The sequence below is a fragment of the Quercus suber genome, unplaced genomic scaffold, assembly GCF_002906115.3.
Source record: "Quercus suber isolate HL8 unplaced genomic scaffold, Cork oak 2.0 scaffold_479, whole genome shotgun sequence".
Classification (NCBI taxonomy): Eukaryota; Viridiplantae; Streptophyta; class Magnoliopsida; order Fagales; family Fagaceae; genus Quercus; species Quercus suber.
In genome coordinates, this window is record NW_027069930.1 from 417,503 (window position 1) to 428,258 (window position 10,756).

Below are 10,756 nucleotides of genomic sequence, written 5' to 3' on the forward strand. Positions count from 1 at the left end.
AGGTTTTTTCTTAATAAAATACTAGATGCCAGTAAGGCATATCGAGATAGCCGGGATGGATTACTGAAATGGCAAGCTATGTCGCGGACTTCTACTCCATCTAAACATGGCCCTAGCTTGAATCTTTAACTAGAGCCCTCCGCTCATCATTTATATAAATAAGCAATATCGAGACCAAGAAGAACTCAAAGCAAAAAGCGGAAAGGCAGAGTAGGCAAGCCCATATTCGTGATCTAATTTTCTATTGCTTGGGCGATAGTAGCAAACTCTAGTCTCGAGAGACCTTCAACAAAGTAGATCCATAGGGCGGGCAGCCTTTAATACAGATATAGGATTTCGAAAGAGGCCTGACTCGCCTCTTCCTCTTGAGCCTAAGCCTGATCTGCTGGGGATTCAGGGAAGGCTGTTGCTCGGCTAGGTTTAGGCTTTGAAAGAGACCTTTTCGATGAAGATAAGGTGGAGGACCATCAATGCCTGCAACTCGTGTTTTGGCTATATAAACATAGCTAGAAAATATGTCTAAAGAGATCTACTCATCGGCGGATTCGGATTAGGATGGGGGCTTTGTCCTCCATTTAGCAAGGAATGAGAAAGAGGTCAAGTCTTTCATTAGATGCCCTATCTCCTCTTATGATTTATCGATCCCAACCTATGTGACACGAGCTAATAAAGTAAATCAGCAGGATCGGGGAAGAGATCTCCCGTTTTCGAGGAGGGAAGCCTCAACATATCTTCGAACTTGGTCTAGACAAGAGCATGATTTTTGGTTAGATTCGGGTTCAGAGGTCAGAGGGATGCTGAAGAATTCCATTGGTTTTGGCTTTTTTAAACCGGTAAGTTCAATTAAAAAAAAAAAAAAAAGATCGATCAAGGAGACCTTGCATTTTTGGCATTAATTGCTATTCCACTCTGTCGAGTTCAAGCAAAACGATAAGGGTGAAGACTTCCTAATCAAAAGGTAGCAATCGGTGGTGACAACACACCTTTCCTTACTAGAATCGTTGAAAGCGGTAAGTTAGATCTGAAAGGATCAATCGAGGGGAAAGTCAGGCAAATCTGGCTTCTTTGATGAAGAGTGGGGGAAAGCCCAATCCATCAGAGTTGCTGTCCGATTGGGAAGGAAGGGCTTGCAACGTAAAAGCCGAGAAAACACACTAAAAATCCTTAGAAGCGACCGGATTGGTTGAAGGTTACATTCCGCACCAGTCATCTTAATGGCATTGACATGTGCTTCCTTATTCTAATCGATTAGCAGGCACATAAACTATTAATCCTTTCCTTTCGCATAGTTTGACTAGTACAGGGAATGCCTCTGTCATCCTAATTGAGTGAAGTTCCGTTGAGAGCCTTCGTTCCGTTCCCACACTAAGAGTCAAGGACTTTAGGTGAGGTTCCCTTGCTTGAGGATTCTTCCTAGGGTTCGGTCTCACTCATCTTAATGGCATTTTAGTGGACTGAATGTTCAAAGCAGAATATGAAGAAAAGTGAACAGATAACTAAGGAGGAGAGATCATCGATGGAAGGAAGTAGAGAACCATGAAACATCAGCACTTGAGAGAGGGGTAGAGGCACAGACGAATGACCAAGCTTGGAACTAGTCCTAGCTTTGAGCCTGACTCCTAGGTTTAACCTGGGACATGGGACAAAGCTATGCATTCACAGGGGTGGATGTGGCCATTTACTATTAAGATATAGTGTATGCAAGCAAGACATGACTTCCCATTGATGATGTTTAGTCATAAGCCCTCTCTCTATCTATAAAATAGTCGTATGTCTCACTTCCCGAAGAGAGGGAAACTACTCCTTCTTCATTCACTCAAATGTACCTTTGCTCTAGCGAATTCATATCCATACCAGGCTTTCTCTCTTTCCCCTCTCGGGGTTATGGTTCGTGCGTGTAGCCGTATACGAAAGCTTCCTAAGCCTTTTCTTTCTTCCTGAGACTGTGCTTCGATGCACTTGCTCTAGGTTTGCTCGTGCTTCTTTCGAATGACATTACTCGTACAAGTCAAGCTTTGCACCCCAATCGCCTTCCTTTTTTAATGTTTGGTTTTCCCCTACTTCAAGAGTAACAGAGGCTCATTTAACAAGCTGGAGCCAGTTGTTTTACTACAATTATTCCATCAAGGATGGTGGGGTTCGACTTTCGCCTCTAGGAAACCTTCAATGCTTGGCATATGTTTTCAGATGCAGACACCACTGGTTGTTTAGGTGGTATGGACATCTCTGTAGCAATTCACACATTGATCTATTTGGTTCGGGTGAGCCCTTTGACATTTTAACGATTCCTAGTTCTGTAAGTTGCTTCTTCACCTATTCGACTCTTCCTATATAAATGATCGAAGACTACTGCTATGCACTCAACTAGTTCTGCCAGTCGGTCGAATCCAGTTATTTCATTCGATCCACAGAGTTCTTCCATTTCATAGGCTACTTAGTTTAGTTGACTAGGTCTAGGTAGGAAAACCTTTCATATTCGAATGCAACCCTAATAAAAAGTAGGCATTGACCTGCTTCACCGATAATCGGAAAAAAGAAATGGTGTTTGAACTTTCTTTCATATACATGTGTGATAAATCCACCGGGACACAAAGCCAAATAGTGCCAACAACAAAAGACCTTGTCAGGTGCTAATCGAACTAATCTACTGATAGTTGTTGACCATATGCTACTACCTTTTCCTTTTCTAGTGAGGGTAAACTAGCTATGCCTTAACTACTAATGCATTTGGCTCTCGATCTAGAGCTACTAGTTTAACAACTGCTATTGGTGGTTGTAATGGTGCTTCAATAACATCGTCAATAGCATTGCCAATATCAAAAGTGTCATCGACTGCTGGTGTGCGTTTACTGGTCTTAGCTATGCCCTGCGCCCTTGGCTTGGCTTCTATATGATCTTTGATATGCTACTGTTGGTACTCATATTATCACCCTCGCATCTGCTGGATATGGATAAAAATTTGAGGTCTCCACTGGTTATGCTTAAGGAACTGTAACTTAGTCAACTGGTTCTTCGTTCTTCAACTAGATAAAGGACTTGCTCTAGTAATGCTAATGGTACTAATGGATCTACTACTGGTTTTTTGACTAGATCAACGTATGGATATGCTTCTTGCTCTGCTCCAGCAACACTAGCTTATGGTTCAGGTCCTACACGTGGGTATGTGACTGGTGCGTGCTTTTTACATATTAGCTACTTATGCTCTTATTGGTGTTGATACTATAGGTATGGATCAACTGTAGGGTATTGATCTAACACTAGATTTGCTGCTAGGTCTACTCCTTGCTTTGCTTATGGCATATATGGATCACGAAGGTCTGGGTCATGCTCACAAACGTCAGAATCAGGCTCTTGATCACTACTCTCAAAATATGGATCTCGACTGAAGCAACCAGTTCCAGCAGCAGAGGTGATGGTTACAGCGGTCCGGCTACTTCATTGCTTGAGTGAGGAGTGGGAATCACTGTTTACCGAGAAGAGAAAGAAGAAAAAGCAACTTTCAGAGAGGAAGTAAGCGGCAGTGTTCTCGCATCAGTTTTAAGCGACTATAAGAGCAGTACAGACTAGCTGTATGTATCGGTTAGCTGTTAGTTGACGAAGAGAGCAACAGTAAGAAAATCCTTGTAGACCTAAGAAGCTCCTAAGAGAGCTAGCAAACAATAAGCAGCAGCAAAGAGCGGTGTCGGGTTTCTGCATGAAAGCATAGGGGAAGGAAAGCAGTAGTTAGAAAAGAAGCAGTAAGCAGCTGTTAGAACTGATTAGCGGTAGTAGAGCAAAATGATTCGTTAAGTTGTGCGAAGGACAATTACATTGCCTCGAAATATTACTTTATGAACAGGGATGCTACACACACAATACAGGCTTTGGACTGTAGATCGTTCTATCTCATATGGTCTTTCTTCCCTTAGCTATTACCAATCACTGGGCCTATTGCAAAGGCCTTGGTTCACGTAATCAAAGCTCGTTTCACCTTAAGAAAGGGTTCCATGCCCCGTCCGGTCCTATTTGAAACAAAAGAAGCAAAGATCAAGGCAAAGAGAGCAGACCAAGTAGGAGAAATAGGTTTTAAGGAACTAAGTCAGCAAGTCGAAGCTCAAGGACGAATGAGTTCTTGAGTCAGCAAGCTTTATCCTCTTTGGCCCCCTTTCCAGCTCTAAAGTACCAACAAAAGCGAAATGTAGCGACCAAATCTTTGAAGAGAAAGAGAAGGGATCTTACTTCGCTAAGAGAAACTGGAGATTGTAGTCTCAATCCTAACCTCATAGAAGGTATTTTCATGGTATGCCTTCCTGGCTCATATGATTGTGTTACCTTCCTCACTGGTATTCCCATATCAAGATCGAGGACCAAGACGAAGCGTAGTACAATAACTGAACCTACCTCTCGCTAGTCTTACTTCTTTTTTAGACTTGGTGGTGGAAAAGGGAAGAATGCATGATTGTGAACTACACTAAGGTGCAGATAAACTCGTTAACGGGAAGAACAACGACTAGCAGTACAAGGAAATTAGAGAAAAAGGGCAAGTAGGTCGGCTTCAAAAAAGGCTAGGGTTGCTTTCTCTGTTGGTTGAATTCGCCACTAGGTGGAATAAGACTTGTTGCTAGATTACCTATGTCGCTTGCATTAAGCTTTCTTCGCTTTCAGTTCTGCCATAGCAAAGAGCAGATGCGGTAGCTATCTTTGAAAGCTGCCCATTAGCTTAGTAGCTGCGAGACCTATCAAGTTCCATTCTTCCCACTTGATCCTACAAGCCTATACTTCTTGCTTTGATGGCTGTCACTGCAATCGTTGGAATTGGTTGGTCGCTTGCTTGATTGGAAGGACTGCTACTTTTCTCTCTTAGCTTGACTAATTGTGTAGCAACGAGCTGCTTAAATCTAAAACCCTAAGCATTCAACCCTAAAAAGCATGATCGGCCATTTCCCGATTGAACCAACACAACTATTCTACTTCCCACCCCTACCTACCTTCCCTGAATGAGCTCTTTCTATCCGTTCCTTTCCCTGACTTCTTCCCTAAAAGCTAGATCTATCTCTTCCTCCGAGTCCTAGGAAGGCTAACTATGCTGCTACTGATACTAATAGTTATGCTGGTGGGTTAACTGGTCTTGTTACTGGTGCCAGCTATGCCACTACTGTAACCTCTGCCTATGGTGGTTATGCCCTTGCTCTAAATGCCTTTGGCTTCCTCTTTCTAGCTCTCTCTTCCTTTCATCATCTGGAAAAGAAGATATATAGTAGTGATGAATGAGTATAATAATTGTGATCTTTCTTACCTTAATCTTCCGCAGCCTCTCCCATTTTTTCATTAGGGCGATCTCCTTTTGACCCTCGCCCTATCTATTAAGTAATGGAGAAAAGAAAGGGAAGGCTGAGATATAGAGAACTAGCCTTCGCCCTTGCCTTCCGCCTTTCTGACTACAAGCAGGGAACAAATCCCTTCCTAGCCTTCCTTTAGCTAACAACAAGTGGCACTTTAAGCATTAGTCGCTATAGTATGATTGTTCGTAGGTTGACTGACTTCCCTCCTTCCCAAAATCATCCTTAAAAGAAATCTGCTTTCATCAAAGGTCGGAACATAATGGACAACATAGCCTTAGCCCATGACCTTGCACATCAAATGAAACTTAAGTTTGGCTGCAAGGCTCAGCCTATGTTAAAGTTGACTTTTCTCAAACTTTGAACAACCTGAAATGTAGTTTTCTTCTCAAGACCCTGGCCAAGATGGGCTTCTCCTTAAAATGGATTGAGCGGGTCCAGCAGTGTGTCTGCACATCGAGAGGTTCGGTCCTGCTGATAAACCGTGAACCCTGTGGCTTCTTCTATTAAATAGCCAGAATCCTACCTCTATCCATAAGAATGGAAAGGTTTTCTAGTCATACCTCTATTGATATGAGGAGCTGCTCATCTCTTACTCTTCTATTGGTTTTGTACGAAGGGCTGCATTCCTATTGGCATGAGGCAGTAGCCGTCGTTACCCGGCCGATAAGTCTTTTATTTAAGATATCCTATAAGCAACTGAACTACCTTACGAACAATAGCTAATAGTCTCTCGCCGAGCACTTTTGTGAAAGAGGAAGAACGAAGCAAACAAGAAAATTCGAGCTAGGTGGTTATAACGAAGTACGTTGGGAAACAGATTGGCATAATAGACAGTCGGTACGGAATCATTGAAGGAGACACGTAGACTGCTCGAAGTGAGGGAAGTGCCTTTCTTGATATTTAGTAATAAATCCTAATAGAATTTAGGTCGGCAAAGGTAAAAGTATGACCAATCCATTTGCATTTGCTCCTTTTCTTCCATTCGTTGATCGAACTTCCGGAGCGAAGAAACTCATTTTCATGCTTATGTGGTGGTTACAATTCAACCCACCTTTTGATCTTAATATCATATCGATAAATCCCTCAAACCTCGGTATAGTATGATGAAAAAGCTCTCAAGCCATAACTATTAAAGAAGTGACTCCCTCCTATTTATGGAACCCTACGAAGTCTTCGTCTTCAGCATACAACTTCTTTAAGCATTAAAAGCCCACTACTTCCTGGCTCATAGTCACAAGTCAGTCTATGGCTCAATGTATCAGCAACTCGATGAATCTCGCCTGATTGTTGACGAATAGCAAATGGAAACTTCGGTAGGAAAGACCTAATGTGCATGTTCTTCATGTGCTTTTGACTATTCAAGAACTTCAATGCCTGGTGATCAATATACAAGACGACTCGATTAAGCAAAAGGAAATACGCACTTTTGCCTTTGTTGAAAGCAAGCAAAGACCCTAGTTACATCGGCTAGAGCTCCATGATTAGACTCCCTTCTGTACAAACTCAGCAGCAAGGCAGAGAACATCTTAAACTATACCATTTAAGAAGGATATTACTTCACTTCTGCCATCACTTCTTCACTTCTCTGATTGATCGATCTGGTACATCCAAACTTTCTTTCTCTGATCTATGGTCTCTTGCCCACCGAAACGACTATTTTAATGATATGCCCTTTAGCCATTCCCCTCGCTCTTCAGACTGAGCTGAATTGACAATCCTTTCAGTCGCTCCAATCCACAAGACTTGTTCTCCTCTTGCTCCGGGCTGATCCTCGTGTTCAAAACCTATTAGTCTCGCCTTTCTCCTTGAAAGAATGGTAGGAGGATATCCCCTTGGATTGCCTAGCAGTAATAGAAGGTAGACTTTGAAACTAGAGTCATCTCCTTAGCTTTGGTTTACCTTGGGATATACCATTACCACATAACCCGCCCTTGGTATTGAGCTTTCTCCAGATTGCGTTTGTGACCCTATCTCCCTATTCTCTTTTGGTTGAGTTAACAGACCAACCCCCCTTCCAGTCCAAATAAGCATAGACACCAGTAACTTCAATAGAAGCAAAAAAAGAAGCCAACTTGAGTCACTTCCATTAATAGCAATCAGTTAAGAGATATTGGGAATGAAAGTAGACTTGACTCATTAATCCGATTCGGCAACTGCTTTTTCGACATCGTCCTAGTGATCTAGGCTTGGGCATATTCCTTGTACTCTGGGAGATAGTCCGGGAGACTCTTAGGGAATAAGGGATGGGCCTATAGAAGTGAATCTGGACTCTCTGATTAGGTAGATCAGCTTCTAAGGCAGCAAGAATAGAAGACCATCTTTTAAAAAGCAAGAAATGGAAAGAAGAGGGGGACAGAAAGAGCGGTTAACTTTATCAGATCTGCAAAGAATTACCAATAGAAGGTGATCATAAGGAGGGCCCTACTTAAGAGTCCCATAGAGCAAGTGAACAGAATCCTAACCATCTTCACTTCAAGTTAGACCTTTACCTTCTTATCGGTGACAACAGAAGAAGCCCAACCCCACAGGCAACATCCTTCCCTTTTGCCTTGGGAGTAGCTCATGCCTCAAAAAGAGCTGCTGGGTTATCCTCTCTATAGAATAGCCTCCCTCTCTCATCCTAGGGCCCTCTCTTAACACTCTCCTTGATCCAGCTAGTTGCATAAGATCCCCCTAGGAAGAGTCGAGCCATTCACTAACATACTAGCCTTGAATCCTACTTAGCAGCCCATCCCGGTCGACTTAGTAAGGCACTAGCTGGACTTCTTCCTCTTTCTTCCAGTGAGACGAAGACTCTTTAACTTCAAAAGCTTCATTCGAAAGAAGCACCTAAGTAGAGGCGTAACTAAGAGGGATTTCCCACACTTGGGAGTTCACCTATATGCCAATGCCCCATAGATCCTACTAAGGTTTCTAATATAACAACAACATGGCATGTATTTCAACTAAATCAGACTACGAGTATATAATGAGGTAAAGCTCTATGCCCGAGGTCTATGTAAATTATAACCTCCTTATGAATTAGCTTTGTCTATGAACTGAAGCAATAATAATTCGGTTATAGTAGCCCAGGGGAGCCAAGCCCCTGACCCAGCAGCTCCATTAAGTGTTCATCCAATCACTGCATGAAGAAGAAGCCATGATTGCATTCTACTTGTCGTTGATAGGACAAGTTAACTGACTATATGCGAGTAGAGACTATAGGCAAGTAGTCTTAAAACAAGTAAGTAATAAGTGGATTCTTCTTATAGAGCATAGTGAACCTTAACAAGGACTAGGAATCATAGCCTATTCTAGTAGCCCAGCAAAGAAGTTGACTTCTTTGCTTCTTTTGTTTCAAATAGGACCGGGCGGGGCATGGAACCCTTTCTTAAGGTGAAACGAGCTTTGATTACGTGAACCAAGGCCTTTGCAATAGGCCCAGTGATTGGTAATAGCTAAGGGAAGAAAGACCATATGAGATAGAACGATCTACAGTCCAAAGCCTGTATTGTGTGTGTAGCATCCCTGTTCATAAAGTAATATTTCGAGGCAATGTAATTGTCCTTCGCACAACTTAACGAATCATTTTGCTCTACTACCGCTAATCAGTTCTAACAGCTGCTTACTGCTTCTTTTCTAACTACTGCTTTCCTTCCCCTATGCTTTCATGCAGAAACCCGACACCGCTCTTTGCTGCTGCTTATTGTTTGCTAGCTCTCTTAGGAGCTTCTTAGGTCTACAAGGATTTTCTTACTGTTGCTCTCTTCGTCAACTAACAGCTAACCGATACATACAGCTAGTCTGTACTGCTCTTATAGTCGCTTAAAACTGATGCGAGAACACTGCCGCTTACTTCCTCTCTGAAAGTTGCTTTTTCTTCTTTCTCTTCTCGGTAAACAGTGATTCCCACTCCTCACTCAAGCAATGAAGTAGCCGGACCGCTGTAACCATCACCTCTGCTGCTGGAACTGGTTGCTTCAGTCGAGATCCATATTTTGAGAGTAGTGATCAAGAGCCTGATTCTGACGTTTGTGAGCATGACCCAGACCTTCGTGATCCATATATGCCATAAGCAAAGCAAGGAGTAGACCTAGCAGCAAATCTAGTGTTAGATCAATACCCTACAGTTGATCCATACCTATAGTATCAACACTAATAAGAGCATAAGTAGCTAATATGTAAAAAGCACGCACCAGTCACATACCCACGTGTAGGACCTGAACCATAAGCTAGTGTTGCTGGAGCAGAGCAAGAAGCATATCCATACGTTGATCTAGTCAAAAAACCAGTAGTAGATCCATTAGTACCATTAGCATTACTAGAGCAAGTCCTTTATCTAGTTGAAGAACGAAGAACCAGTTGACTAAGTTACAGTTCCTTAAGCATAACCAGTGGAGACCTCAAATTTTTATCCATATCCAGCAGATGCGAGGGTGATAATATGAGTACCAACAGTAGCATATCAAAGATCATATAGAAGCCAAGCCAAGGGCGCAGGGCATAGCTAAGACCAGTAAACGCACACCAGCAGTCGATGACACTTTTGATATTGGCAATGCTATTGACGATGTTATTGAAGCACCATTACAACCACCAATAGCAGTTGTTAAACTAGTAGCTCTAGATCGAGAGCCAAATGCATTAGTAGTTAAGGCATAGCTAGTTTACCCTCACTAGAAAAGGAAAAGGTAGTAGCATATGGTCAACAACTATCAGTAGATTAGTTCGATTAGCACCTGACAAGGTCTTTTGTTGTTGGCACTATTTGGCTTTGTGTCCCGGTGGATTTATCACACATGTATATGAAAGAAAGTTCAAACACCATTTCTTTTTTCCGATTATCGGTGAAGCAGGTCAATGCCTACTTTTTATTAGGGTTGCATTCGAATATGAAAGGTTTTCCTACCTAGACCTAGTCAACTAAACTAAGTAGCCTATGAAATGGAAGAACTCTGTGGATCGAATGAAATAACTGGATTCGACCGACTGGCAGAACTAGTTGAGTGCATAGCAGTAGTCTTCGATCATTTATATAGGAAGAGTCGAATAGGTGAAGAAGCAACTTACAGAACTAGGAATCGTTAAAATGTCAAAGGGCTCACCCGAACCAAATAGATCAATGTGTGAATTGCTACAGAGATGTCCATACCACCTAAACAACCAGTGGTGTCTGCATCTGAAAACATATGCCAAGCATTGAAGGTTTCCTAGAGGCGAAAGTCGAACCCCACCATCCTTGATGGAATAATTGTAGTAAAACAACTGGCTCCAGCTTGTTAAATGAGCCTCTGTTACTCTTGAAGTAGGGGAAAACCAAACATTAAAAAAGGAAGGCGATTGGGGTGCAAAGCTTGACTTGTACGAGTAATGTCATTCGAAAGAAGCACGAGCAAACCTAGAGCAAGTGCATCGAAGCACAGTCTCAGGAAGAAAGAAAAGGCTTAGGAAGCTTT